Source organism: Dama dama, chromosome 12 (genome assembly GCF_033118175.1).
Source record: "Dama dama isolate Ldn47 chromosome 12, ASM3311817v1, whole genome shotgun sequence".
NCBI lineage: Eukaryota > Metazoa > Chordata > Mammalia > Artiodactyla > Cervidae > Dama > Dama dama.
In genome coordinates this window covers 23,479,669-23,507,451 of record NC_083692.1, presented here as the reverse complement: position 1 = coordinate 23,507,451, position 27,783 = coordinate 23,479,669, and the positions used below count along the sequence as shown (strand labels likewise).

The following is a 27,783-nucleotide window of genomic DNA, read 5'->3' as shown; positions in this document are numbered from 1 at the left end:
TCTAAGTGGATTATTTGTTCGTATAATAAGTGATTCTTAGGGTGAGCACCCTCTGAGCCTCTTCTCATGTTTCCAGTCAGCCTTGTATGCTCATGTTTGTCTTTTGTCTCCTGCTGTAAAGTTGGTGGTGCTGAGCTTGCTCACTCCTCCTCCCATCAGTATCCTCTGTGGCCATGTCTAGTGCAGTGTCAGATCTACAGTGTGATTGGTAAAGTTCTGTGGACTTGAATCTCAGCAGGTGCTGTGAAAAGAAGTGGGTATGTTCTTTTGGTCAAGAAAGAAGGCATCATGAGTCTTATGGCTTTGCCATAACCATGCTTTCTTTTCCCACAAAGCTGTAAATTGGAACCCTATGTTCTCATTGAGTCTAGCTGAACCAGGTATAAGGAGCCTGGGTTTTAGTTCATGGTACAAAGAATTGGTTCTGTTGGAGACCTCAGACAGGGATATACCTGGTAGGTGATGGTTCTATATCTCTAGTACCTCTCCCCTCTTTTTAGTGGGCAGAGAAGGAAGACAGTATATAAAGGAGCCACAAACCAATCAGTCCTATAATATTCTTGGCTATCTAGAAATTTAAGCTTGCAAGTCGTCTCTTAAAGCTCTATTTTCCCTCTTGGCCTCTTCCTAGTACTTAAGATAGCAGGTACCAGTTAGACAGTGTTCCCTGGCCATGATGCTGTGGTCCAAGCAGGAGGGCTAAGGCTACATAGCCATAGCTTTATAACTGTTTTGAGAATTATTTATTCTCTCATCAAATATTTATTGGACACCTAAACTGAGCCAGGCATGAACTAGGTATTTAGGAGAGTGTGGTGAATAAGACAGAGTTTCTGTCTTCAAGGAGCTTACATTCCAATGAAGGGATTCATACATTAAGCAAAATAATAAATAAATGAGATATTTTCCGATAGTGATAAATATGACAAGGTAAATAGAACCTTGTCATCGCTTGTCATGGCTTCCCTCATAGCTCAATCGTAAAGAATCTGCTGCAGTGCAGGAGTCCCGGGTTTGATCCCTTTGTTGGGAAGATCCCCTGGAGAAGGAAATGGCAACCCACTACACTATTCTTGCCTATGGACAGAGGAGCCTGGCAGGCTACAGTCCATGGGGTCTCAACAGTCGGACAAAATTTAGCGATTAAACCACTACAAACAGGGAGAAGACAGGTACATGTAGCGAGACTGGAGAGACTGACTGCTGTAAAATGGGTGATTAGAGGGACTGCCCTGGTGGTCCCATGACTAAGACCCTGTGATCCCAATGCAGGGGGCCAGGGTTCTATCCCTGGTTGAGGAACTAGATCCACGTTCATAACTAAGACCTGGCAGCCAAATAAATAAGTAAAATAAATATTTTTTTTAAAAGTGGGTAGTTAGAGAAGGCTTCTTTGAGGACTCAATCTGGGCTGAGACCTAAATGATGACGGATCCAGTCACAGGGAGAACTGAGGAGAACATACTCAAGATAGATGGAAATAGCTGGTGCAAAGGCCCTGGGGTTGGTGCAAGCTTGAGTGACTGAGACCTTGTGTGCGTATATGTGGGGAGGGGGAGGAAGTAGGGAGGAGAGGAGGAAAGTAGGGATAATGATACAGGGATAAACTTATTTTCTCACATTTACAGGAATATTCAACAGCTAAGATAAACAATTACTGATGCTATATTAAAAGATATACTTGAAGAATGAGTTCTTTAGACACCATAAGCACTTTTACAAAAATTATTCAGCTTCCATTAATCCTTCAGTGTCTCTGGTAACATTTATTTGTTTTACCCCATGTTTTAGTTCAAATGCCCTTTCCAGTTCATTCTGCCTGGCTTCTTAGAATTGATTTTCTCTTTAGGCTAGTTCATCCTTCAGATACCTTGGGCCAGTTGGTTTGAAAGACCCTTACATTCCCTCCAGGTTGAGTGCGGTGGACGTGGCAGCCCCAGGAAGCATCTGAAACTGGGCATCTTTCACAGCCTGGTGTAGAAGTTATTGCCTGCAGTTCTTACCGGCTTTCTCTTTTAGAAATCTTCTTTTGTTCCTGCCACAAGGCAAAAACAGGAAAAGAGATCTGTGTGAAAGAATGCTCTCCCTTATTCTTTTGTGGTGATTGTGTACCTTAAGAGAAGGCCTCAAAGGTTCCCGGAGCTGTCTGTCTTTTCATGTAAATGGAGCCCTTAAGCCTATTTAGAAGTGTGCGAAAGCCTGTGGGAGTTGGGGGTGAAAGAGGCCGAGGAGCATCAGTGGCCCAGTTAATTTATTCAAGTTCAACTTGGCGCTGTCTTTCATGTATATAATTAAAAATACTGCAGAATTGTATTTTGCACTTGTAATTTTAATTATATGCTATGCATATTACTGTATACACATATTACTGTGCAGTGTCGTAACTGCAAAACCCTATATTTTTTACTGGGAGGTTTAAGGGATTTTCCAGGGTAATTTTGACTATGTAAATTTTGCCTCAGATGCTAACTATAGAGGACAATCCCTGGGCAAATATGACCCTCTGTATTAGATACTTGAAAATCCAACTCATCCCAATGGGGTAGACATAACTGGGACTCATATTCATTCCTCACCCCCAAACCAGTGACAGGTATAGGATTGATCCTGGGCTTTGTGAGTAGAAGAGGGATGAGGCAGAAGGAACTTAGGAGATTAAAACAGAAGAGAGCTGAACAAGGGAATGTCAGGTCAGAGGTGGTGGGCCAGGGATTCCAAGGTCAGGCAGGGAAGCGGGGCTGATGGGTGGTTCCTGGGTGAGACTGTTCCTTCCAGTAAGTGCAGGGCTCAGGGCCATCCAAGTGATGCAGGAGTAGACCCTGCTGGGTGGCATGACACCTTTCCCCTAGAAGCCCTTCACCTTAGGACAACGCTACAGTGCATTGTTCCTTGTGAGCATCGCTGCCTGTGTGTGGGTGTGCGTGTGTGTGTGTGCGCGCATGTGCACGCGCAAATATGTACCTGTGCCCCTACAGACAGAGTGGATGGAAAAAGAAATAGTGTTGGAAAGAAGAGACAGGGAAGCAGGAGGATTTAGGATCTGAGTTTTTAGGAGCAAGTTCAACCTTTCATGGTTCTGTGACTGGGGCAGTGTCAGATGGGAGGGACCTGAGATACTAGGGGTGGAGCAGAGTGAAAGTCAAACTTGTGTGACCCTTGCAGCCCCTTTCCCAGGCTGCTGCCCTCCCCCCAGCACCTCTCCCCACTCCCTTCCCAGCCCTTCCCAAACCCCAAGGCCACATCTGTCCATTCAGATGCACAGAACTTTCAGATTTGGTAGGTGTGCTTAGTCACTCAGTCTTATATGACTCTTTGTGACCCCGTGGACGTCAGCCCGCCAGGCTCCTGTGTCCATGGGATTCTCCAGGCAAGGATACTGGAGTGGGTTGCCATGCCCTCCTCCAGGGCATCTTCCCAACCCAACCCAGGTCTCCACATTACAGGTGGATTCTTTGCTGACTGAACCACCAGGAAAGATAAACAACCTATCCCAGTGCACCACCTAAGCTTTTCACTAAAGTGCAGTTGACACTTATATTCAGAATCCCTACTGTGGGATTTTCACTGGCTCCCTTACCTACTCCTTGAGGACATAGACGGCGTTCTGAGTCTTACCAGCCTGGATTGGAATCCTCTCCAGGACTCTCAGCTATTCTTTTTTTTTTTTTTACTTTTATAAAAAAATTTTTATTGAAACATAGTTGCTTTACAACTATATTCTATTGTTGTAAACACACAACTATATTCTATGATTGTACACACACAGCTATATTGTGTTAGTTTTTGCTGTATAGCAAAGTGAACCAGCCACACATATACATATATTCCTTCTTTTTTAGACTTCCTTCCCTTCTATGTCACCACAGATCACTGAGTAGAGAGCCATTTATTTTTGAGCGAGTCTCTGAGCCTCAGTTGTGAGGGTTGAAGATAGCATTGTCTTCAAGCACTTTCCCACAGGTTTTTGCAGGTTGCCTGTAAAACAAATGGGTCTACCAAGGGAGTTTGAACACAAAAGATTCTAATGCATAGTACACCATTTTGATCAAGACTTTGTTGCAAGTGAGAAAAACCCAACAGAAACTGTTTATTTGCAAAAATGTGAAATTTCTTATTTCATAGAAGCCAGGGAAGACCTGGAATGAGGATTCCCAGGGCAGATAGCCCCAGTGACATTAACAATGTATTTTCAATGAAAATTTAAATGACATTTCTGAATTTCAATCTTATAATAATATTCATTATGAATACTTAATTCTAATTTTACATTTTAAATTTATTTTGCTCATATTGATTACATATATGACAAAGATTAATATATTTCACAATGTTTTTTTTTCTTAACAATTAGTTGTTATCTGAAGACACAAACTACATTTTACTGTAAACGAAAAAGAATCTGTCAGGCTTTCGATTCGGAAACCTGAGTCAAATCTGCAGTCTCCTGGAGGAGGCAGGTTGTAGGGCCTACGTTCTTTCATAATGGGTCTAGCCCTTCCCCCTCATCTGACATTTTCTTGTGGAAAACATCTGGTTCAAATGAGCACTCATGGCAGCCTTGATCATCAGAAACCAGAAAGAAAAAATCATAAACAGTGTATAGTACATACAAGGGATGCCAAGAAGCATTGTGCAAAGAGACTGTCAGCAGCAAATTTATTTTCTATGGAAATTTCACCTTTTGGGTGCTTATCTTCTCACTAACTTATACTTATCTTCTGGAGAACAGCCAAGCCCCCCTCAAACACAGGGGTGAGCCTTTGTCCCACTTTGCCCAACCTTTGAGATGGATCTGCAGACCTATTCTCTAATTCATGACTTTCCTGCCACTTCATCCAAATTCACTGAAAACAGTGGATAGAGTTCTACGGACCAGCACGTGCTGCTTAGAGTATCAGTGAATATTTTGTTTATCTAGGATGATAGCTCCTAAGTGAGTAGGACAATTTTGACTAGCCCTGTTCTCCTGGCGGGCTTCCCAGGTGGCACCACCCCAGGTGGGTCAAGAACCCACTTGCCAATGCAGGAGACCCAAGAGATGCGGGTTCAATCTCTGGGTTGGGAAGATCCTCTGGAGGAAAGCATGGCAACCCATGGCAGTGTTCTTGTCTGGAGAATCCCATGGACAGAGGAGCCTGACGGACTACAGTCCATAGGGTCACAAAGAGTCGAACACAGCTGAAGCGACTTAGCACACACACATGCACATTCTCCTGGACTTACATCCAGGGATGGAACCAGACTTCTGATATATATCAGAAGTTTATAGTCTTAGAGTTTACCAGAGTAGAATAGAAGGGAAAATTTCTGAGTGGGTAGTTTTTGGAAGGATAGGGGTTTGTGAGAAGGTTGGGATGATCCAATAATTGATACTATGGAATATCAGGGGCCTTAGCAATTTGTAGGGAATTCCAGACGTGCAGGAGGTATCTTGTAGGGTATTTGCCTTTCCATAGACTAGGAAAGAGAAGAGAGGGAAAGTGGATACAAGTTGGTTATTGGAACTTTAATGGAGCCTTATGATGGTTGTCAGGGGCAGGAGGCAGAGGTCAGTTTGGAGACATTTCAGAGTACTGAATAAGATGTTAGAAGTTTTCAGGATTCAAAGAGAATGGTTGTCAGGAAGTAAGAGAGAGTTGTTCACTTTGTGTTTTAATCTCCTTTACCACTTCTCATCTGCCTTGTCTGTGTGTTACTTATCTCAAATTGAAGGTATATCTCTGGAGATTGAATACTGGGAAAAACATGAAATATAGAGTCTGAAGACCTTTGAGTTCAGACCTCTCTGAACTCAACCTTTATGATGGCATATGTTTACCACAGGGTTTGGCGTGAAATAAATGGGATAATCTAGGTCAAGTGGATTGGGTAGAACAGTGTCCAAGTGACCAGATGTCTTGGAATGAGTGGGATAGTCTTGGATTTCAGCTTCCTATTCTGTATCCAGTTCACTTTACTGATAGAGCTTTCTATTACCCTGATGTCTGGAGTGAATAAATCTTTATGAACTAGACACCTGTGGTAACTTTTATCAGTGGTTAAAACAGAATTCTTGAGCTGTATTTATATGTTTAAGTAGCATTATAATGGCAGAGCTACTGTGTCTTTGGGACAGTGATTTGGCCTTAGTAAAGTTTTGTCTGTTAAGATTCATTACTCATTTATGGCTAAAGTGTTAGTCGCTCAGTTGTGTCCAACTCTTTGCGACCCCATGGACTGTAGCCTTCCAGCCTCCTCAGTCCATGGAATTCTCCAGGCAAGAATACTAGAGAGGATTGCCATTCCCTTTTCCAGGGGATCTTCCCAATTCAGGGATCGAACCCAGGTCTCCCTCATTGCAGGCAGATTCTTCACCATTTGAGCTGCCCAGGAAGCCCATTTTTGGCTAAGAACATCAGAAATAATTACTAGGTCCCATAGTGAGTTTTCAGCAATCATTTCCATAGGATCTGCCATGTATCCGGTGCTGTGCCAATGGCACAGAGGTGATTGAGCTAATGGTCCTTGTGTTTAAGGTGTCCTCAGACAGTGGCTCAGAGGGTAAAGCATCTGCCTACAATGTGGTTTGATCCCTGGGTTGGGAAGATCCCCTGGAGAAGGAAATGGCATCCCACTCCAGTACTCTTGCCTGGAAAATCCCATGAACTGAGAAGCCTGGTAGGTTACAGTCCATGGGGTCACAAAGAGTCTGACATGACTGAGCAACTTCACTTTCAGACCAGTAGGACAGACTGGGATGAAAATAATTGGCTGTAGAATAAGATAGTTAAGTGCTATTCTATTGGTATGAATCAAGTAGAAAGAGAAAATAATTCCTTTGGAAGATCAGGGAAGTACTCATAGAGGAGGGAGTGGATGGCTGGTGTTTTGAGGGATGAATATGATCGTGTTCAGCAAAATGTGGATTATAAATATAGTGATATTGGAAATGCACTATAACTGAAGTGCCACCAAATAGGATAAAGTATACCTTTTGGGTTTGTGGATGGCAGATGGATGATCCTATTGTGTTTATTCTTTATCTCTTTCCCTACTCATGAGAAAGTCCTTGTCTAGCAAAGTGATCAGTGTTTGCAGTCTTGGAAACAGGCGTTTAGGTACTTCCTTCTCTGGAAGGCAGATGGCTTTTTGATCTAAGTGAAGTTATCAGAGGCAATGTGGTATAAACGAGCAGAGGACAGGCTATGAAACAAAATTCTGATTCCACCACTTAAGAGCTGAGTGTCTTTTGACAAACCGCACATATTCCCAGTGACTTTGATATCTTTATGAAATAGGATTAAGAATAGCACTGACTTTACAAAGTTGTTGCCTCAAGTGCACTAATAAATATGAAAGCATTTTGTAAAATGCTGTGAAAAGATATAAATGTTACTGTTTTCTTGAACACATCATCTAACCATTTATTTATGTAGTTGTATATATTGTGCAGAGCTGCAGAGATAGAGGACCCATCTTCTGGGGAAGCAGAATCAGAATTCCAAATCGGCTCCAAAGCAGGGAGACTAAAGCCTTAAGTTCTCACTAGGCACCCTGACCTGGAAGAGTAGGCATAGAATCCTGCCTCTGTGTTCTTCCAGTGACCCTGTTTGCTCTTCAGCTGGGTAAAAAGCAATTTGGAAAGGGGAAGTAGATTATGCTCTCAAGAAAGAAATTACTTTTTTTTTTTTTGCTCTTTGGAAATGTTCCTTTTTTCAATTTTGAGCTCCAAATATGAACAATCCAGCTTATTCAGATCCCTAGAGTAGCCCTAATCACAGAAACACTGTGACAACCACAAATATTAAAAACATACCCCAGTTTAGGCAACCAAGGTAAGGCAAATACAAATAGTATTATATGAAAAGAAAATTCCCCTATGCAAACCTAGAATGTCATTGCATTTAACATTAAGGAAGTAATAACAGGACTTGTTTACCACAGGGACATTCAAGGAGATAGTCTTCTAGATATAGGCAGTAGAAAGAGAATAATGAAGAGCAATCTTGTTTCTAGAAAAGTAAAATTGGGAGATTATATTAACATCATATATTTCAAATTTTTTAAATTTATATACAATAAAGGGTATGATTTGATGTGTTTTGATAAACATGTACACCTAAAAACCACATTTTCATCACCCCCAAAAGTTCCCTCATGTTACCTTGCAGTCAGTCCCCTCCCACAGCCTCAGGCAAACACTGATTTGCCTTCTGATGCTGTAGTTTTGCCAAAGTTTCATTTTAATTCGTATTTTGCTGGATAATGATGATTTTTTGCAGAGATGATGATTATTGGACATTGGCAAAATTTAGGATTAGAATCCTACCTCCTTTAGAAAGTACAATTCCAGGAATTTCTCTGAATCTCAGTTTTACCATATTAATAAGTATAGTAATAACATTTCTGTGTACCTCGAAAGATTGCTATAAAAATCCAAAGAGATAATAGATGAGAATTAAGTAAGAACTTGAAGGATTATTTAGCAAATATTAAAGCTAATCAAAAAGACGGCACTTCTAGATATAAGCCATTTTATGGAGTAATTTCCATGCCAGAGCTCATGTGGTGCCTGTGCAGACCCATGAAGGCAAATCTTCCTCACAGTAGAGAAAATTGTCTTTGAAATAGTTGGCTCATGGGACAAGAATTCAGTCTCATGTCTTTCTAGTTAACCATAGAGGACTATAACTCAGCTGATATATCTGAGTTAACATCAGATTGATCATATAAATCACACTGAGTATGAATATGATATAAAATATTCTTTTTTTTTTTTTTTTTTTTTTGCTGTGTTCACGATGCTTTCTCACAATAAATTAAATAGTTTGCTTCATGCACACACTCCCACTGGCCTGGCTCTGAGGAGTGTCGGTTTTACAGTTCCCATTTCACACGGCTAAAACTGAACTCTTCAGATGTCAAGTCATGTGCCAAGGGCTTCAGTGTAGACTATCAACTCCCATTATATATTGCTGTCGTTTTAAACAAGTGACCCAAGGGCCATTTTTATTGGAAATTGTTTGAGTGGAAGGTAGAGACTAACATATAAACTAAAGCCTCTGACTGAGTTCTAATGTTTCTCTGTGGGCAAGCAACAAGAGAATTGCTTTCCTTGTTGGCCAGAGAAAACAGACCAATTTTATCTTCCCTTTCTGGGAGAGATCACTTTAGACACTTTGTAGACATATTTAGATCTTGCTTATTTCTCTTGGAGGAGCTGTTAGAATGCATAGGTATATGTGTGCACACACCCTCGCTCACAACCATACACACCATGCTGCCATTCGCCTCTGTGTATGCATATATATATCACATGTAGATGGTGCATTTCCAAAAAAGACAAATGATCACCAGCTGGTCACTCTCACTTCCTCTCATGTACATTTTGTAGCTTCCCCATAGGGAAGCGAAACTAATGGTGGTTTGGAAGAGATTGCGTTTACTGAAGTGGATTCAGCCAAGTGGCTGTTTATGGATGACCTTTGTCTTTTAGGGGGCAGCAGCAGGAGGAGATATACATTCCTCCAGAATGTCTGATCATGTCTTGTCACAATTAGAATTATAAACCATGGGCCTTGTGAGTGCAGTCATCTGAGACAGTGATGGACCAGATATCCAAAGACCTGCGACTGAGCGCTGTCTTTAAATATCTCCATACATGTGAAGGAAGCCCTGTACCACTGTGCATCTTTTCCCTCTTCCTTCTGTCTTCCCTGTGAGCTTTTCTTATCCTCAAAGGCACATTGCATCTGTAATGTACACAGTATTCACTTTTTCATCTTTTTCTATTCCTGCTCTGTATTTGGTAGGGAGGTAATAATGACTTGACGATAGAATGAGACCATATCCTGCCTTGGATGAACTGGAATTCTTTGCAAGTGTTGCCAGCTAGAAATATTCTGCTTCAGGGCCATCACTACTGTTAAGAATCTGCTGGAACAGTGTGATCAGATACCTTCTCCTCCCAGGTCTCACTCTCTGGTCCCCCTGAGAAGATGGGGCATGAGAACACTCCCCTGGCTCCAGTCTACACCCATAATGGGTCTTTCTCCTATTGTGCTGTGTTTTTGAGACCCTGTATTGAAGTCCCTACACCTCTCTCAATTCTTAGCAGCCTGAAGAGTCTTAATGGATACTTTTCTTCCCTTCTCCTTTCCTTCCTTTCTACCTCCCTCTCGCCCTCCCTTTCTTTCAAACAAGAGGGAGTGAACTCATGAATATCTGAAGTGGATTTCATAGAACATAAAATTTCACAAGGGGGATACAGAGGTGGAGTTTTATTTCCTCAGAATCATCACACTTTAAAACATAAACCAGATCATGTCAGTCCCCTACTTTAAACCCACTCATGGCCTCCCACCACCTTTAAATTCAAACCCAGAATCTTTGTACTGGCCTACAAGGCGCTGTCTGAGTCTACCTTGCCCACCTTTCTAACCTTCAGCTACATGGGTCTTCTTTGGCTTCTCAGAGCACTCCAAGTTGGTTTCTGTCTCAGGACCTTAGCACCCATCTTTTGCCTGGGACTCTCTGCCCTGAACTCTGTGCTGCCCCAGAGCCACTCAGATCTCTGCCCAAGTGCCATCTCTCAGACAGGCGTGCCCTGACCATCCCATCAGTAGCCCCCACACAGTACTGTTTCCCTTATGTCACTCATCATATCTGAAATGTCCGACCCATCTCTGGTTTTCTTGTATGTTGCTGGACCCTGGCTAGCATGGGCGCTCCCTCCACAGGGCAGATGGAGGCTTAATTAGTCCTGCTCTGTTATCACCCAGCGGGGCTCCATGAACATATAACATGTTACTCAGTGAGGGATGGAATCTGAATTTATTTCCGTCTCTCTTGGCTTTCCCTTCGCTCGCTCTCTCATTTCTTTTGCAGAAACTGCATCATGAACGGCAGTGTGATCTGCTGCTGGAGCGCAGGTCCTGGATCAGGGCCCTGGGTTTTGCTGCTCAGTTGATCCTACACAGCTGCCAATTGAAACAGCTGTTCTCGAACGACTCTCTTTTTTTCCATTGGTCAACAAGGAAATCAAAAGTAGGAATAAGTTTCAAATAGTCTGTAAGACTTTACTAGCGTTAAGTCTGGTAATAACTTTCAGTCTTAACTTCCATAACCAAACTGCTGCTTCACTTCCCCTACTTTGTGAGTTACTCTGTGATCTAACCCAATAGAGGAGATAATGCAGGATATATACTGCTGTATCCTTGCGGCTTTTCAGGTGGCCCTGGTGATAACCCGCCTGCCAATGTAAGCAGACATAAAAAATGTGGGTTCAATCCCTGGGTTAGGAAGATCCCCTGGAGGAGGAAATGGCAACTCACTTCAGTATTCTTGCCTGGAGAATCCCATGGACAGAGGAGCCTGGCGGACTATAGTCCATAGGGTCACAAAGAGTTGAATATGGCTGAAGTGACTGAGCACACGCGCGTGCACACACATCACACACACAAACACACACACACACACACTGCTGTATCCTCAGATATAGTCAAAGAAAAGTACTTGTGAACTGGAAGGGGAAGATGGTTCAACCAGGAACCATTCATAGAGGAGGGCAAGTACCAGAACTGAGTGCCTAGCTTTAGGTGTTTCTTGTTCGAAATTTGAGAATAGAGGGATAGCTTCATAGGACTTTGCTAATAGAGGGATTCTCTTTTTGTTTGTATTAAGAAATTATCTCTGTAACTTCCCACAGACATAGACTGAACTCCCGGGTGACCCTGCCCCTGTAATAAGTTCTTACAGCAGGATTGCCTAGGCCTTGTGAACTCTTGGAAAGTGTAATGGAGCTTGTCTCGTAGGTTTTGCTGGAGATATCACATTTAGGTCACAGGGGTTCAGCTGGTCTTTGGCTGCTATGCCAAGCAGTTTTATGGGAATAGTTGTATAATGCTAACATGTGTAGGCTGAGAGCTTGACGAAGACATCATCCAGATTGCCTGGGAAAGCTGCTTACTTTGGGAGCTCATTCTTTATAGGTTAAATATATGCCCCTCCTCTTTCCCCCTTGCCTCTACACAGTCAACCAACCTTCCCATTTCCATCTGTAATGGTGGATGAGCTCTGTGCGTATTTGCTTGTCACCTTGCACTACACATTTTTGGCAATTTAGGAGGCCAAGCAAAGGCCCTTGGCTTTTGAACTTTTCTGCTTTCTTGGTGTTTCCACATGAGATAAGATGTTAAAGGGATAGAGGATTTCTCTTTAAAGATTTCTGGTGTGGAGATAGGGAACTGACTGATACTCACATGCCTGCTGCCTCAGCACCTTCAAGTCCATATTTCTCCTTTCCCATGAAGCCTCTCTTGCCCATTTGGTTTAAAATCACAGCCTGTTCTGACACCTTTTACTAAATCCCCTTTACTCTGATTTGTTTCTCCTAGAAATGATTAGTCTTGGACATGCTGTATTCTTTACCACTTACTGTGTTCATTGTATGCCTCTGTTGTCTGCCATAAAATAGATTCCTCAAGGGCAAGGATTTCTAGCTGTTTTACTCACTGTGTATCTGAAGAGCCTAGAATGGTGCCTGGTGTGTAGTTAAGTCTTGATACAGAGTCCTTTTATGAATGAGCTAACAGCCCAGCAAAAGGAGAGATGATGTAGTGTCGTGATGAAAAGCTTGAGCTTTGGAGTCAAATGATTCTGGATTTGAACCCCAGCTTTGCAACTTACCAGCTCTATGTCTTCAGAAAGTGATTTAAGCTCTCTGAGTCTCAATTTTCTCATCTGTAAAGTAAGAATTGTAGCACTAACCTTGGAGGTATGTTGTAAAGATCGGAAGAGAGAAAAAGGCAACATGACTTGATGGTTATGAGACAAGGCTTTGCATTCCTGTAGACCTGGAGTCTGGGCTTTATCTTCAGGTACTGGCTCTCCCAGTACCTTGTGCAATTTTTAGATAAACTCTCAAAGCTCACCTTCTTCGCATGTCAAATGGATATCATACCCTGGCCTACCTCATAGGATAGTGGTAAGAAGCTAATCCGTATAAAACTCGTAGGAAGGGATCTGGTAAGTTGAATGGTTTGGAGGATGGTGATAATAATGTTTGTAAAGTTAGCCTTATTGCTTACACAAAGTAACTGCTCAATAAATGGTAGGTTTGGGAAAAGAGCATGCTTGTAGAACCTTGGGAATCTTCTAAGTTGATGTGGCCATTTCCTTTGCATTCCACTTCTTTAGGGAGAGTAAAGCACATGCTTGTTATCTTTGTAATGTACTTGTTTCAACTTACAATGGAACAGCGAACATTTTTTATGTGCCATAGCCCCTTCTTTGATCTGTAATCAATTCTGTTTGGATTTCAAGGGTTATTTTTGAATTTTTCGTTTGAGTTGCCACAGGGGCACTGCTCCACCCAGTGATCTTCAGGGTGACTTCATATAACTTGGGTGTTGAGTGAGCACATTTGCAGCCAATGGAATTGGCTCCAGCAGCTGTGGGTTTGGGAGACTGTGCCGTTTCCAGGGTTCCATCAGCTTCCACCTGCTTTTATGAGAGATGTTTCCTCCCACCTCTAATCTTCACTTGCAGTATGAGTCTCAGCAAGACACTTCACATCATCCAAACCCTTTGACTGTATGCTTCCAGTGGGAATCCATGTGACCCTGGCCAGATTATTCAACCTCACTGTGTTTTATTCTCCACTGTTGTAAATTAATAATGGAAATAAAAACAGAATGTTTCCACACCACAGGGTTTTGTGAGGACTGAATGAGTTATTCTGTGTAGTATTAGTCGCTCAGTCGTGTCTGACTCTTTACAACCCCATGGACTGTAGCCTGCCAGGCTCCTCTGTCCATGGAATTCTCCAGGCAAGATTACTGGAGTGGGTAGCCCTTCCCTTCTCTAGGGGATCTTCCCAATTCAGGGGTTGAACCCAGGTCTCCCACATTGCAGGCAGATTCTTTACTATCTGAGCCACCAGGGAATCCCAAGAATACTGGAGTGGGTAGCCTTATTCTTTCTCCAGGGGATCTTCCTGACCCAGGAATCGAACCAGGGCCTCCTGCATTGCAGGCAGATTCTTTACCAGCTGAACTACCAGAAAAGCCCTATTAGGGCACTTTGAACGTACTCAGTAATGTTTATTATTATGTTTCTTTATAAAAATCAGAATATCCTACTACTATATTTATGAACATTTCCTGTATTTAGAAATCTCTTGGTACTTCAGCTTCTCCTCACAGTGCCCTGTGGGGTCCTGAAAGTGCATGGTGAGGAATATCTTTGCTTGAAAAGAGCCACAAATGTCCACTGCATCTTCCTGGAAGTGGTCAGACACAGTTGCCTCTCCACTGTTTAGTGTAATGTAGGGAAATAATAAGGATTCACTGGGTTGTTGTGAAAGTGCCCAGGGTCCTGTGGTGAATGGACACTGCAGCTGGGGCAGCTTCTGAGGAGGAAGCTGCTGGCCAAAGTCTGGCGGTTTGACAAGGTGGGCTTTATCTGGTGATCTGGCCTTGGCCCACATTTTGACCCAGAGCTTGTCACACTCAGGAGGAGCTGGCCTGTTCTTGGTCCCAGGGCTCAGAGGGACCAAATTAGGAAAGTAGAGTGCCAAATTATTCATTTTGTGATGAAAAAGAAAGCTGTTCTATTCATTGAAGAGCCACGCCTGTCTATCTAGCATGTTTCCCCTTTAAGGCAAATTATAAATGAGAAATCAAGTTATTGGCAGATTCTTTGGTAAGTATGGAATTGATCAAGGGGTTAAGTGATTCAGAGGGTTATGGTATCAGGAGCTGTTAGCCTGCTGCGTCCATCCCCACAGTCTAGCCCTCCTTGTCAAGTGATCTATGCTCACGAAGAGGGGAGGGGTCCCAAATACCAGGGGTCTGGCAGCTTTAGTTGGGTTTGGAATCAGTACTGCCACCATTTGTTTCTCTGACTATCCTTTAAAAAAAAAAAAAATGAAGTATTGTTTCTTTACAGTGTTTTATTAGTTTCAAGTGTATAGCAAAGTGATTCAGTAATACACACACACACAGAATACTTGTATATGTATGTATATTCTTTTTCAGATTCTTTTCCATTATAGGTTAGTCTAAGATATTGAATTTAGTTCAGTACAGTAGGTCTTTGTTTATCTATTTTATATATAATAGTTTGTATCTGCTGATCACAAACTCCTAATTTCCCTCTTTCCCACCACCTCCCATGATCCCCTTTGGTAACTATAAATTTATGTCTGTGAGTCACTTTCTGTTTTGTAAATAAGTTCATTTGCATCATTTTTTTTTAAGATTCCACATATAAGTGATATCATAGGAAATTTGTCTTCCTCTGTTTGACTTACTTCACTTAGTATGATAATCTCTAAATCCATTTATGTTGCTACAAATTGCATTATTTCATTCTTTTTATGGCTGAGTAGTATTTCATTGAATATATTTCTCTTTTACTGTGTGTGAAGCAACACTTATGTTGCTTCCTTGTCTTGGCTATTGTAAACTGTGTTGCCATAAACATTGGGGTGCATGCATCTTTTTGAATTAGAGTCTTTTCCAGATATATGCCCAGGAGTGGGATTGCTGAATTGTATGTTTTATTTTTAATTTTTAAAGGAAACTTCATACTGTTCTCCATAGTGGCTGTACCAATTTACCTTTCCACCAACAGTAGGAGGGGTTCCCTTCTCTCCACAGCCTTTCCAGCCTGTATTTTTTGTGAACTTTTTGATGATGGTCATTGTGACTGGTGTGAGGTGATACCTCACTGTAGTTTTGACTTGCATTTCTTTAATAATTAGCAAGGTTGAGCATCTTTCCATGTGCCTGTTAGCCATCTGTATATCTTTAGAAAGATGACTGTTTAGGTCCTCTGCCTCTCACTATCCTTTTTATTAATTTTTGGCTGACTAATGTCTTCCCCACGTCATTCTGATGTATGTTTTAATTTACATTTTGTCTTTCATCGGAGTGAAACATATACTGTTTTATAAATCTAATAATCATATAATACTTATATTGAAAAACAGCATGTCCCACCCTGTGTCCACTTCTCCCCTTTGATTCTTTCTTTCTGGTAGCAGGCACTTTCAAATCATTATAGCATAATTGTGTTTCATTCTTTCCTTGCTGATTCTGCTAGTTACTCCCACATTTCTAAATTGTATATTCAAATTACTATTATTTTCCTATTGAAGATGACATCTGTGGAAATGACCACTGAAAACTTATTTTCTCTTCCTTCTTGTATGCTTATATCTTATATATTTAGTTAAAATCATATTTAACACTTACATTATTATGCCAATGGTGAGCTTCTAAAATGTACTGTTATTATGTTTCCTTCCTTCCTCTCTTGTATGTATTTTTAATTTTGTCTCTGGAACATATTTCTCCACCCACCCTGCCTCTTTAAATTGATAAGGGCATTTGAAACCATAACTGCTATGCCTTTATCACACCTAGTAAAATGAACAGTTCATTAAATCCTGTAATACCCAGCCCATATTCAGATGCCCCTGATTGCCTTGACGGTGTCCATTTATAGTTGTTTAGTTTGAATAAAGATCTAAATAAGGTCCACAAATTGTATTTGGTTGTTACATTCCCTTTCTTTTAATCTGTGACACTCCCTCCAGCTTTATTTGTGACATTGATTCATTGGCGAAATTGAATATAGAGTGCCATATTTTCTAGTGATTGGCTGATGGCTTTGTCATGGTGTCATTTAACTTGTTCTTCCATATCCTATAAACTAGTGGTTATTAGATTAGGGTTTGGATTTTTTCGGCAAAATATTGTATAGGTGGTGCTATGTACTTGCAGTTTTATTGTCATACGGAAATAATGTCTGGTTGTACCGCCTTTAATGATGATTAAATTGATCAGTGGATTCAGAGGATGATAGCCTCATCAGTCTATTGCTAACTTCCCTATCAGCTTTTGACCTTATGGTTACCTAATGGTCATCTACTGAAGATTATTGCCTAGATCCGTTATTTTATGGAGCACATAGCCTGTCCTTCTGCTGTGTAATTCTGCTTTGAGCCAGTAAGTGCTGATTACGTAGTTTACTCCCAGAGGGTTGTTTTATTTTCCTTATTCCCAAGTCTAGGTTGGGGTCAAGGGGACTTCTGTGTGACTCACATGTACTACTAAATAACTGACTAAATTTACATGAAATCAATGTGCTTATATGTTATATGGATTAACGTTTTTATCTGAACCATAGTTGACCTTTACTGTTGGCTTAGAGAACATAAACAGAAAAGTGGAAAAGTTTGTCAGTCATGTTGAAACGCAACTGACAGGAAAAAAAAATAGATTTTTTTAAGGAGTGGAATAAATCAGAGGACTCTGCTTTGGCTCAAAATGCCTTCTTTCTCCAGGGTAGGAAAACTCTGAAATCGAATGGGGTCTCTTCTGCCCATGAGGGAATTGAAGGGAAACTACCAGAATGGTCTCTGATGCAGTCATTTGAGGACTTTTTGGTTGTTGTTTTGTTTTAGTTTTCACTCTGCTAGTTTGCTAAGAAGTCTTTCATAAAGATTTTTCCTAAACCCTGTTGCATATGAATTAGGGCTTTTCCTTTCCTCTGTAATGGGGCCTGATACCCTTTGATGTGTTTTAGCAGAATTTAACTTCTAAATACAGTTTGAAACTTAGCTCTACAGTTTGAAACACACAAACACATATGCCCTTGCCCCCCCTCCCCTCTCTCTCCTGCAGTGTTTGTTTTTTCACTGCAAGACCGTTTCCTGTAGGAACTAACTTCCATGGCAGGATGGTACTGTGGAGACCCCTTGCCATCTCCTTCCTGAAAGGTCAGGATGTGCAGGCATGAGAAGTTGTATGAAGAGGGGAAGTTTTCTCCAGTGTCTCTTAGATGGGAGATCAGTTTCCATTTTTTCAAGTATCTCCTTTTCAAGACAGATACATTCCTGATATAAATGTCTGGTCTGTTACTGTAAAGAGATGAAGATTGACTATGTTTTGAGTGACTCCTAGTATTCCAGTTTAAGGCCCTTCTCTGAAATATGCTGCAGATCCAAATTCTTACAATATTGGGGCCTCTTTTGCCATTTGGAATGACCTTTCACATAACTTTCAATGACCAAATGATGCCTGTGTTTCAAGGCCCAGATCAAATGACACTTTCCCTGAGTCCCCCAGTGAGAAGTCATGTCACCCCATCTTCTAGACTCCTGCATGACAAGGATTATTTATTTGCTCCCTTTCATTCTAGTTTGCTCATCTACTCATATTACTTCCCCTTTTTAACAGGAAAATAGCCGTCTTATCTTTTTGTTCTGACCATAGTTAGTATTTAATAACCAATTTATTAACATTTAAAATTTTAATAATTAATAAATTACTTGAGTAATATTATTTTGTCAGATATTCAGCTTATATTTCAACTATGCTTCAGGTGTCTATGGGGGAAATCTGTCAGTCAGATGTAGAGCCAGATATTCTATTTCAGAAGAGGGAGGGAAAGAATGTGTAGAGGAATTAACATGGAACTTGAAGATTCAAGACCCACCTGTACCACTTCAGAGTCATTGCTTTAGAGCAACAGGTCAGATACATCAATAGGGGCCCTATCCGGAGAAGGCAATGGCACCCCACTCCAGTACTCTTACCTGAAGAGTCCCATGAACGGAGGAGCCTGGTAGGCTGCAGTCCACGGGGTCGCTAGGAGTCGGACACGACTAAGCGACTTCACTTTCACTTTTCACTTTCATGCCTTGGAGAAGGAATGGCAACCCACTCCAGTGTTCTTGCCTGGAGAATCCCAGGGACGGGGGAGCCTGGTGGGCTGCCGTCTATGGGGTCGCACAGAGTTGGACACGACTGAAGTGACTTGGCAGCAGCAGCAGCAGCAGCAACAGGGGCCCTATCTGGTAACATGAAGATCTGCAGCCAAAGTGACTTAACACTTAGTTAAAATTCAGTTCTTTAGAGAGAGCTGTACAGATTTCTGAGCAGTGGTAGATGGTACAGGGATGGGGTCTAGTGCAGGCAGGGAAAAGAAGTCTGGGAGGGGTTCCACTCTTGCCGTGCTGGGAAGGATGAGTGTACAAAGGCTGTGGGGTACCTAGGAGAGAGAAGAGATCATGAGGCCTGGAGTGGAAAGCTATAATTATATGCTTTATTATTTAACATCCTTTCAGTCTTGCCCTGGACCTGCCTAGTCCCAGATGTGGCTTTCTCTCACTTCTTATTTCCTCTGTCCTCTCTTGGGAACTCCTTGGCTGAATTATGAATGGGACCACTTTGATAAACCATGATAGCACTTATAATGAGCCTCATATTAATAATGGAGGACTGCCCTCAGAGAGACCATAGAAGTTCTAACACTATATAGATAGTCATCTCTCTAGAGAGGTGAAGTAAAGCCAAGATCCCATTGTACTGGTCTTCACAACTCCACAAGAAGCTCCTATTTGTTTCAGAAAGACCTGAGACCCAGAAAGATCTGAGACCCAGCTTTTTCATGGTTGCTGTTTCTTTACCATCAGTCTGCCTCTCTGCAAGGTACCCTCCCCATTAGGATCAAAGAATGTAAAGAACATGGGATCTGAAGTCAGAAGACCTGGGTTTGGGTCCATTTATATGCTGTAAACTATAGACTTCTCACTTTTCCTGATATTGAAAGAGAGGTAATACCTACCTTATCATTAGATGGTAAGGAGATTTAGATGAGATGTTATAAAGAATTCTTCCGCATTAAGAAATTATCATATTTCAAAAGCTACATCTTCCCAAGGGTAAGAATCAAAGTCACGTTATGGTCTAATGGCACATCTTTTTATTAGTGCCTACAGTTACCTACACCTCTTGGCACCTTGCTTTCCTCTCCTGTGAAATGGGCAAGAATATTAGTTGTCCAGAGAAGGAACTTATCTGGAGTGGAAAATGTGCAAGGTAGACTTAGGACTGGTGAGTTACCATTATGCTAGTTCTAATACCACCAGTTTCATTTCTTCCAGCGGGATTTAGAATGCCACAGCAGTCTTCCTGGTGCCATGCTTGAACCTGGTATATCTGGTTGAAAGAGTGATTTGGGGCAGCTGCTTGCTATAAACTAGGCACACTATTGGGCTTCCCTGGTGGCTCAGACAGTAAAGAATCTACCTGCAATGCAGGAGACCTGGCTTTGATCCCTGGATTGGGAAGATCCCCTGGAAGAGGGCATGGCAACCCACTCCAGTATTCTTGCCTAGAGAATCCCATGGACAGAGGAGCCTGGCAAGCTACAGTCCATGGGGTCTCAAGAATCAGACATGACTGAGCGACTAAGCACACAGGCACGTTATTAAATATGTTTATCCTCAAAGTAGAAGAATAATATCATCTACCCCATAAAATTGCAGTGAGGACCGAGGAGGTTATGTAAATAGGGTGAGTGAGGTATGTGGCACCCAGTGGGGACACAACCCTAGACTATATATTGCTTTTCAGGTTCTACCTTCATCAAATAGCATTTATTAAAAATTCCCTATAAGACATGGTACTAGGTGCTTTTACTTTAAATAATAGAGGGCTAAGGGAAGGTTGGGTTGGGGTGAAGGGCGAAGGGAGCCAGTTTATATTTGTTTGTTTGTTCTGTAATAAACAGTGGTAATACTGCCTCTCCCAAGCCTGCTGAGTCACTGTTCCAGCCTCTTGGCCCCATGATCTCTGGCTGTGTCTATGGAATACAGCGAGACCCACAAGAAACCAACACTAATAAGTGGCAGGTCACTTTGAGGGATTCGTGTTTGCGTTCCTATGCTTGCTCTCCTGGCGAGATAGGAAACCTTTAATAAGACTTTTCCAAAACGATGCTGCATGTGAAATGGGAATTTTTTTCCCCCTCTGTTCTCCTAACAAATGACCATTTCATGAGGTTTCTTTTCATATTTTTTCCATCTTCTTTCCTGCTTCTCAGTACATTCTACAAAGAGCTTATTCCTCTGCTGGTTACTGATTGATGGTTCTACTCCCTGTGCCCTTTAATTTTGCAATAAACCAACAAGGAGTTGAGACCACAAACTTAAAGAGGATTGACTTATTTATTTGACTGGATTCACTGGAGCAACAGGGAGACTTAGTCATTTCAGTGTGGTCCTGGGGAGGGCAGGAGGAGCCCATGAGAAGGAACACTGTGTAAATAACCAGATAGAAGAAAACTTGCTTGTCCTCCCATTCCTAGACACCCGTTTCCAGCAGTGATCCCTTCCAGACCTTCGTGGGAGCAGGAAGTCTTCTACGAGACTTGCCCACAGCTTCAGGATTCTGAATTCACTGGGACTCTAGATAATGTGGAAATGATAGCACTACCCACAGGTCCTGTGTCTCTTCTTTTCAGAGAGATCATGGTGCCCTTAAAGAGCTGCAGGAGTATCCACAAACCTGCCAAGGTCAGCAGTCTTTCAGATCTAGCCTCTTGACTGGATGATTTCGAAGACCCAGAACAAACCTCTCTCCCTACTACCTCCATCCCAGCTGTGTCTTCACCATAAAACTGGGGCCTCCAGGATTCAGAGGCACTAATACACTTTGTGAATTGATAACAAAACATAATAAGAATCAGTCATTTCTCACTTAGCACCACCATTGTATGGAGTCACCATTCTGAAAATAAATGCAAACATCATTTCAAGTAGGAAAATAACAAGCTTCTTGAATGACTCATGTGAATAATCCTCAGTAAACGAAAGAGAACCCTTGTAGGGTATTTAAAAACGTAAACTATAATGGAAAAGAATCAAAAAAAGTATTTGTATTAATATATAACTGAATCACTTTGCTGTACATCAGAAACTAACACAACATTGTCAATCAACTATACTTTAATTTAAAAAAAAAAATGAAGAGTGAAAAAACAAAAGACCACATAGACATTATTATCATTTAGATTTAAGGATTGCTCCATACCCAGTGCTGCTCTCTAAGAATTGACGTGAGGCTGGAAAGACAAATGCCCAAATGGAATTTGTCCCAGCTGTGAACTCCTGCTCCAGATCCATGTTGTTTGCGGCTCTCCCACTTTTAACCAACTAACTGCCTATTCTTATTCTGCTCTTATGTGGCAGCCTTTCTTCTGAAACTCTTGTCATCACATTTTAGCAGAAGTGAAAATACTAGCAAAGTGGCTAGAGGCCAAGACAGAAATAGACTCCAGGAGTCTGTGTCCTTTCTCTCGCCATACCTGCTAGAGCATGGTTCCTCCCTGGCCTGAAGACTCAATATTTCCAGCTCTACCAGACAGCAGTCAAACAGTCGACTGCTTTTTTCCTGTCACTGAAAGCTTGTCTTATTCTCAAACGTTTTGTACAGTTTTCTTTTACATGTGATTTTGCTTTAAACAGCACAGAACTTGGTCAGTGTTATATCAGCAAATGCCTGGCTCTGAAGAAATTAATCGACAAAGATCCATGAGGCTGTGAGTTTTCATGTTGAGAGTCTTTTATGTGGTAGAACCAGCGTAGGCTAGAGGGCCAGACAGATCTGGTTTGAATCCGGCTCTTCCACGTGCTAGCTATTTGGTCTCAGAAAATTGCTCAATTTCTCTAAACCTCAGTTTCCTCATCTTCAAAACTACGATAATAATGTTTACTTCACTGGGGGTATGAGGATGAAATGAGCTAATGTATGTAAAGTACTTGGTACAAGGTCTGATCTGATACATAGGAAGTGCTCAGTAGATGCTAGTTTCCCTGCCTCTCCCTCCCCTTCTTTAGAAACACATAAAACCTCATAGCATTTACACTGAAGGTTGAAAGATAAGAATAACACGGATGACATAACTAGGGAAAAATTCTCATACTGAATTACTTGGTACTGATTCTAGGGTGGGAGTGTTCAGAACTGAGAGATCAGTGTCAGCTAGCATAGTTAGGAAGGAGTTCATGGAAGAGGTAAGATTTAAATTGGCCCCAGAAAGGTGGAAACTTAAAGAAGAGGAAAGGGCTTATTTCAGACTGGGGCACTTGGGGTGGGGTCTATAGTCCAAGTGAGTGAACTGTGAAAAATATAGAGATAGAATATAGAGGTCACAAGCCTCAATTTTTTTCACTGGGAAAATTGAAGTGGATAGAATAAAGAGCTAACATTTTTTTAGGCACCTGCTAGATTTTAGGCACTGTCTTAAGTGCTTTGTATCCAAGTCATTTATCCCCACAATAGATGTGATTGTTAATTCAATTACAGAGTTGAAGAAAGGCAGAGAGAGCGTAAGTATCTTACCTGAAACTATCCAGCCAGTAGGTGGTGGAGCTGACATGAAAACCCAGGAGGTCTGACTGCAGAGCCCACCCTTCTGACACACGGCAGCTGCCTGGGTTATTTTTTGGCTTCCCTCACAAGGTAGTAAGGGTCAACTGAGACCATTCTGTGAACAAGCTCTGAAAAATCTAAAGTTTCATGCTTGTGGAAGATGGCGTGATTGTACTAGTTAATGATGTCAAGTGAGAGGTGAACAAGATGGTAGAAAAGAAAATTTCAGGATGGTCCACTCGGGTGACAGTGGGCAAGCTCAGCGGCCCTGTGTCCCCCCATCCCCTCTAGCAACACAGACGCCTGACACCACCTCACCTTTCCTCCCGGGTCAGTGCTCCAGGTGGCCATTCCCAAGCCACCAGAGTGGGTATGGGAGACTCGGGCCTATTTGTCATCTGGCATTGAGTGTGACCTGCCAGGATATCCGTTTTGTGGGCCGGTAGCATGTGATCGGTAGTTGGCTTCTTAGTGGCCATGATGGAAGATCTCCACTACGTGGCCTTGCCTTGGAAGGAAGTCTGCTCCTCCTCACCATGTAAATATTTAACGATTTTAATGTATTTATTCTGGGCCTGTTCTTCTTGTGTCTCTCTCAAGTTGACTCTGTTTAATCAAAGTTGATTACTGTTTGCCTTTATTGATATCATGTATTTAAGTTATAGACACAGACAGCATTGCTTCAGCTCCCAGCCACTACCCCACCCTGCACCTTTTGTTTTTAAATAACACCTTACACAATATCCCTTCCTTGAGGACGTGGTATAAATAGTTTTTGTTCAAGAGCATATCTGATGAGGCTGCTGCCTTGGAAATTTGTTCCTAGGCAGACCTTTTGACCTCCTTTTGAACAGACAGTGAGTGACCTCTGCTCCCATTTTATGCCACAGATTCCCTCTGGAGATAGAGTTGAATGCACACATCCATTTACTGAGTTTGGAGAGCCCTTGGTTAGCCTGCCATTTGCCTCTGTGCAATAGAGAAACAAGGAGTCAGACCAGTGTTGGCTCATCCCGCTTTGGAGGTTCCTCAGAGGCCCCTCTGGGCTTTAGCCTCTCCCTCCTCTAAGCCACTGTAGGCGTGGTGGGGCCTGGAAAGTAGCCAGCTCAGTGTTTATCAGGCTGGACTCCCCAAAGAACTGTATTTTCTGACCCCCCAGGGAGCAAGTGACTCAACAGGAGTGTTTTCTTGATCTCAGATGAGTCTAAGGAGGGGAAATCAGTTAATAGCAGTCGTCTGTGATGGGCCAATCACAAAACTGTGTCTTTCTAATCCTCTTTGCAAATCAAAGGGAGGGGAATCCCCAGAGCCCAGGCATACGAGTGAATAGAAAGCACCACCAAGTAACAAAACACCTAAAAAGGTCAGCAGAAACTCGGGGCGGGGGGGGGGGGGGGGGGGTGTTGGAAATTCACCTCCCCTGTCTTTCTGTAGGGCTCGGTGGGCAGTAGGGGTGTGGGCGAAGACAACCAACCAAACACCCTGCAAAAGCCACTCGGCCACAGGAAATGTACAGTGGAGGAAGGTTTCTTCCATGTCTGAGAACCTCAGAGTCATCTGACAGTTGGCCTTGTTCTTTTCCAAGCCCTGGCTTCCGGAGACTCTTTTGCTCCCGTGCTGACTGCAGAACTGCACACCGTTGGCGTGTGCACCATTTGAAGCCGCTGTGAACACACTGTCGCAGTTCACCGATGGTGCGTGTTGTTTCCTGCAGTGGGCCCCACATCACTGACAGGATGCCGCCGAGGTCGGGCTGAAGGTGGAAACAGCACACCAGCCTGCTCTTTGTGGCCTCGTTACGACTGTCGCCCCATCTGAGACCCGGAACCAACACGTGTTAACCTCAGCCCCATTGGGGCCAGTGGAACAGTGAGCCGACCGTGGAACCCGAGCACTTCACGCCTACGTCCACGGCACAATAGCTGCCGGCCCAGGGTTTCCACTACATCCTCTCATATGTGCACCCCAGGAGAAGTAGGCCAAGGGGAAAGCCGCCCTGTGGTGCAGCCGTTTGCTCGTGTGTTTATTTTGGCCAAATGGCAGACATGGTACTTACCTCAATGCATTTTCTCTAATCTTGGTGGTCAAGGCAATGGCTGCAACAGAGTGTAAGCAGTATATCATCCATTCCTTTGTGATTGACTAAATGTGTATTTGTGCAAGGATGAGAAGATTCTTTTCTGTTCTTCTGTCTGTGTTGCCTCATACTGAGCCAGTATCTTCTTTAGTTACTCCCCTACTAGCTTTACCTGTGAAAATCACAGTGAAATCTACAACAGAGATTTTTTCCCCCCAGGTCTCCTGTTAAAGATGTGAATTTTATCAAGATTGAAAATATTCTCACCATAAACACAGAGTTATTTAAAGTTGTCTCCCTTATTCTTTTTTCCCCTCCTCTCTTCCTCAGACTCTGCCAATTGGTTCTATGTGGAATGGATTTCCTAAGGTTAGACATGATGAGAACCAAGGATAGTGGTGAAATATTAAGTACAACACTAATACCGATGTGGTGTGAAACCTTTTTTGTAGTGGGCTGCCATTACAGTCATAATACATTCTTTTCTTCATGTCTTTTATGGACTCCCTTTTAGGTACAGAGAGGTTCAGAGCCTTTCCAAAATTGCACAGCAGGTTAGTAACAGAGCCAAAACTAAAAGGCAGGCTTCCTAACTCACACAGTAATCTTTTCATCAAGCCAAAGTACAGTTTGGTCCTTTTACCACAAATATTTCTAAAGGAAAATCCCCCATAGCCTTTCAGATTTTCCCAGAGAACAGTTGTCACGCAGAACTTCAAGATGGAAATAGCAGGCTGGAATACTAAAACCCTATCAGTTCTTTATTCTAGAGCTGACAGTTGATATTCTCTGGGCTGAAGCTAAAGAAAAATGATTTTTTTTTCCATAATGGAATGATTTATAATTTTCCAGAGCTTGGCAAAACTAAGCCAGTGAATAGTAAAACCAGATTTGTGACGCTCAAACTCCAAAATATTTGGTCTGACTTTTCCTCAAATATTGGATATCTCCTTTCAAAGCGGGAAGTGATGGGAAGGGAGGGGGTGGGGAATAGTCAGAGTAGAGGCTTGAGTCTGAGTATGGCTTTCCGGGTCTGCTTTTAGGGGGACTTACCCTGTTCCCACGCTGTACTCAGAGCACCCCCTCTCTCACTTGGCCTTCTCCCCGCCTCCCCCCACCCCCCACAGTTTCCCTCTTACTCTTAGCTCCTATTCAGCAGGCCGGTTGGGGCAGACACTGTCATGGTTGGGAGGCAAGAGGAAAGGATGGTGAAAACCACTCCAGGGCCTTTCTCTCAAGCCTTGGTGATGAAAGGACTCAACGAACCTTAACAATTTCTCACAGGAAAATTCCATCCTCTGTCTCCTTAAGAGCAAGGCATTCAGTAACCCTTAACCAAGTCAGGATGAAAATTCAGGATTTCTGACTGAATCGAGGCCTGTGTTTAGACAGTGAGGCTCCGTCACAGTCATACCTGGCAATTCGGATCATTCTAGATACCAAAAGTAACATTTTTAAAAAGGGTACCTTAAGCAGATAGGTTGTGTTTAATATAAAAATAATAAAAACAGGCTTCAAACCGGAACCCTGGTTTGACAGGGCTTCAAACCAGAGCCCTGTCATATTTTTTTCATCTTTGGGGAAAGGTTTGGCTATAGTCCCTTTATTTTTCTTAATAAAAGTAGAGTTGATTTATAATATTGTGTTAGTGTATTGACCATGCAGTTGAAGAGTCAGACATGACTGAAGCGACTTAGCAGCAGCAGCAGCAATATTGTGTTTCAGGTGTATAGCAAAGTATGATTTGGTTATGTGTGTGTGTGTGTGTGTGCACGCACGCACACGCCCGCACACATGCCTGCTAAGTCGCTTCAGTCATGTCCAACTCTGCGACGCTATGGACTATAGCATGTCGGACTCCTCTGTCCATGCAAGAGTACTGGAGTAGGTTGCCATGCCCTTCTCCAGGGGATCTTCCCGACCCAGTGATCACACCCGTGTCTCTTCTGTCTCCTGCATTGGCAGGCAGGTTCTTTACCACTAGCGCCACCTGGGAATCCCTTGGTTATACCCATATATGTATATATCTATATTCTTTTAAAAAACTTCTATGCCATTTTAGTTTAGAGCTTGGTCATTTTGAGAGTGCTAGATTTGGCATCAGGCAAGCAGTTTGGGAGCAGAGTTAGTCGTGAAGTCTCTCTCAGCAGCTGATGTCCTTTCTCCGGCTGCCCAGTTTATCCAGGGGGCTGCCTGTTCTTTTGGGATCTGTGAGTATCAGGACCTTCACCGCACCTAGCTCTTCAGGCTCAGTTAAAGTGATCTTGAAACTTCTCTGATTCTCTGTGATGTTATAGCAGGTTTCTGGCAGAGAGTGAGCAGGAGAGGGAAGCTGGTATCCTTATGGGTGTAGAAACACCCCCAAGATGCCTGAGGTTGCCCGATGATTCCTCTAGACCAGTGTGTATGTGTGTGTGTTTGTGTGTTCAGTTGTGTCTGACTCTTTGTGACCCCGTGGACTGTAGCCTGCCAGGTTCCCCTGTCCATGGAGTTTTCTGG

The 27,783-nt window shown here is 42.5% G+C and overlaps 1 protein-coding gene and 1 long non-coding RNA gene across 2 annotated transcripts in view; one reads left to right on the top strand and one right to left on the bottom strand.

Annotated features, from left to right (window-relative positions):
• RAD51B (RAD51 paralog B) overlaps nt 1–27,783 on the top strand; it is a 609,692-nt gene that overhangs the window by 407,232 nt on the left and 174,677 nt on the right. The window lies entirely within an intron of this gene.
• LOC133067171 (uncharacterized) lies at nt 1,662–22,030 on the bottom strand. The gene is made up of 3 exons (XR_009695214.1): nt 21,867–22,030; nt 18,587–19,041; nt 1,662–2,035 (listed from the first exon to the last, which is right to left on the bottom strand). It is a non-coding gene; the product is annotated as an uncharacterized LOC133067171 (long non-coding RNA).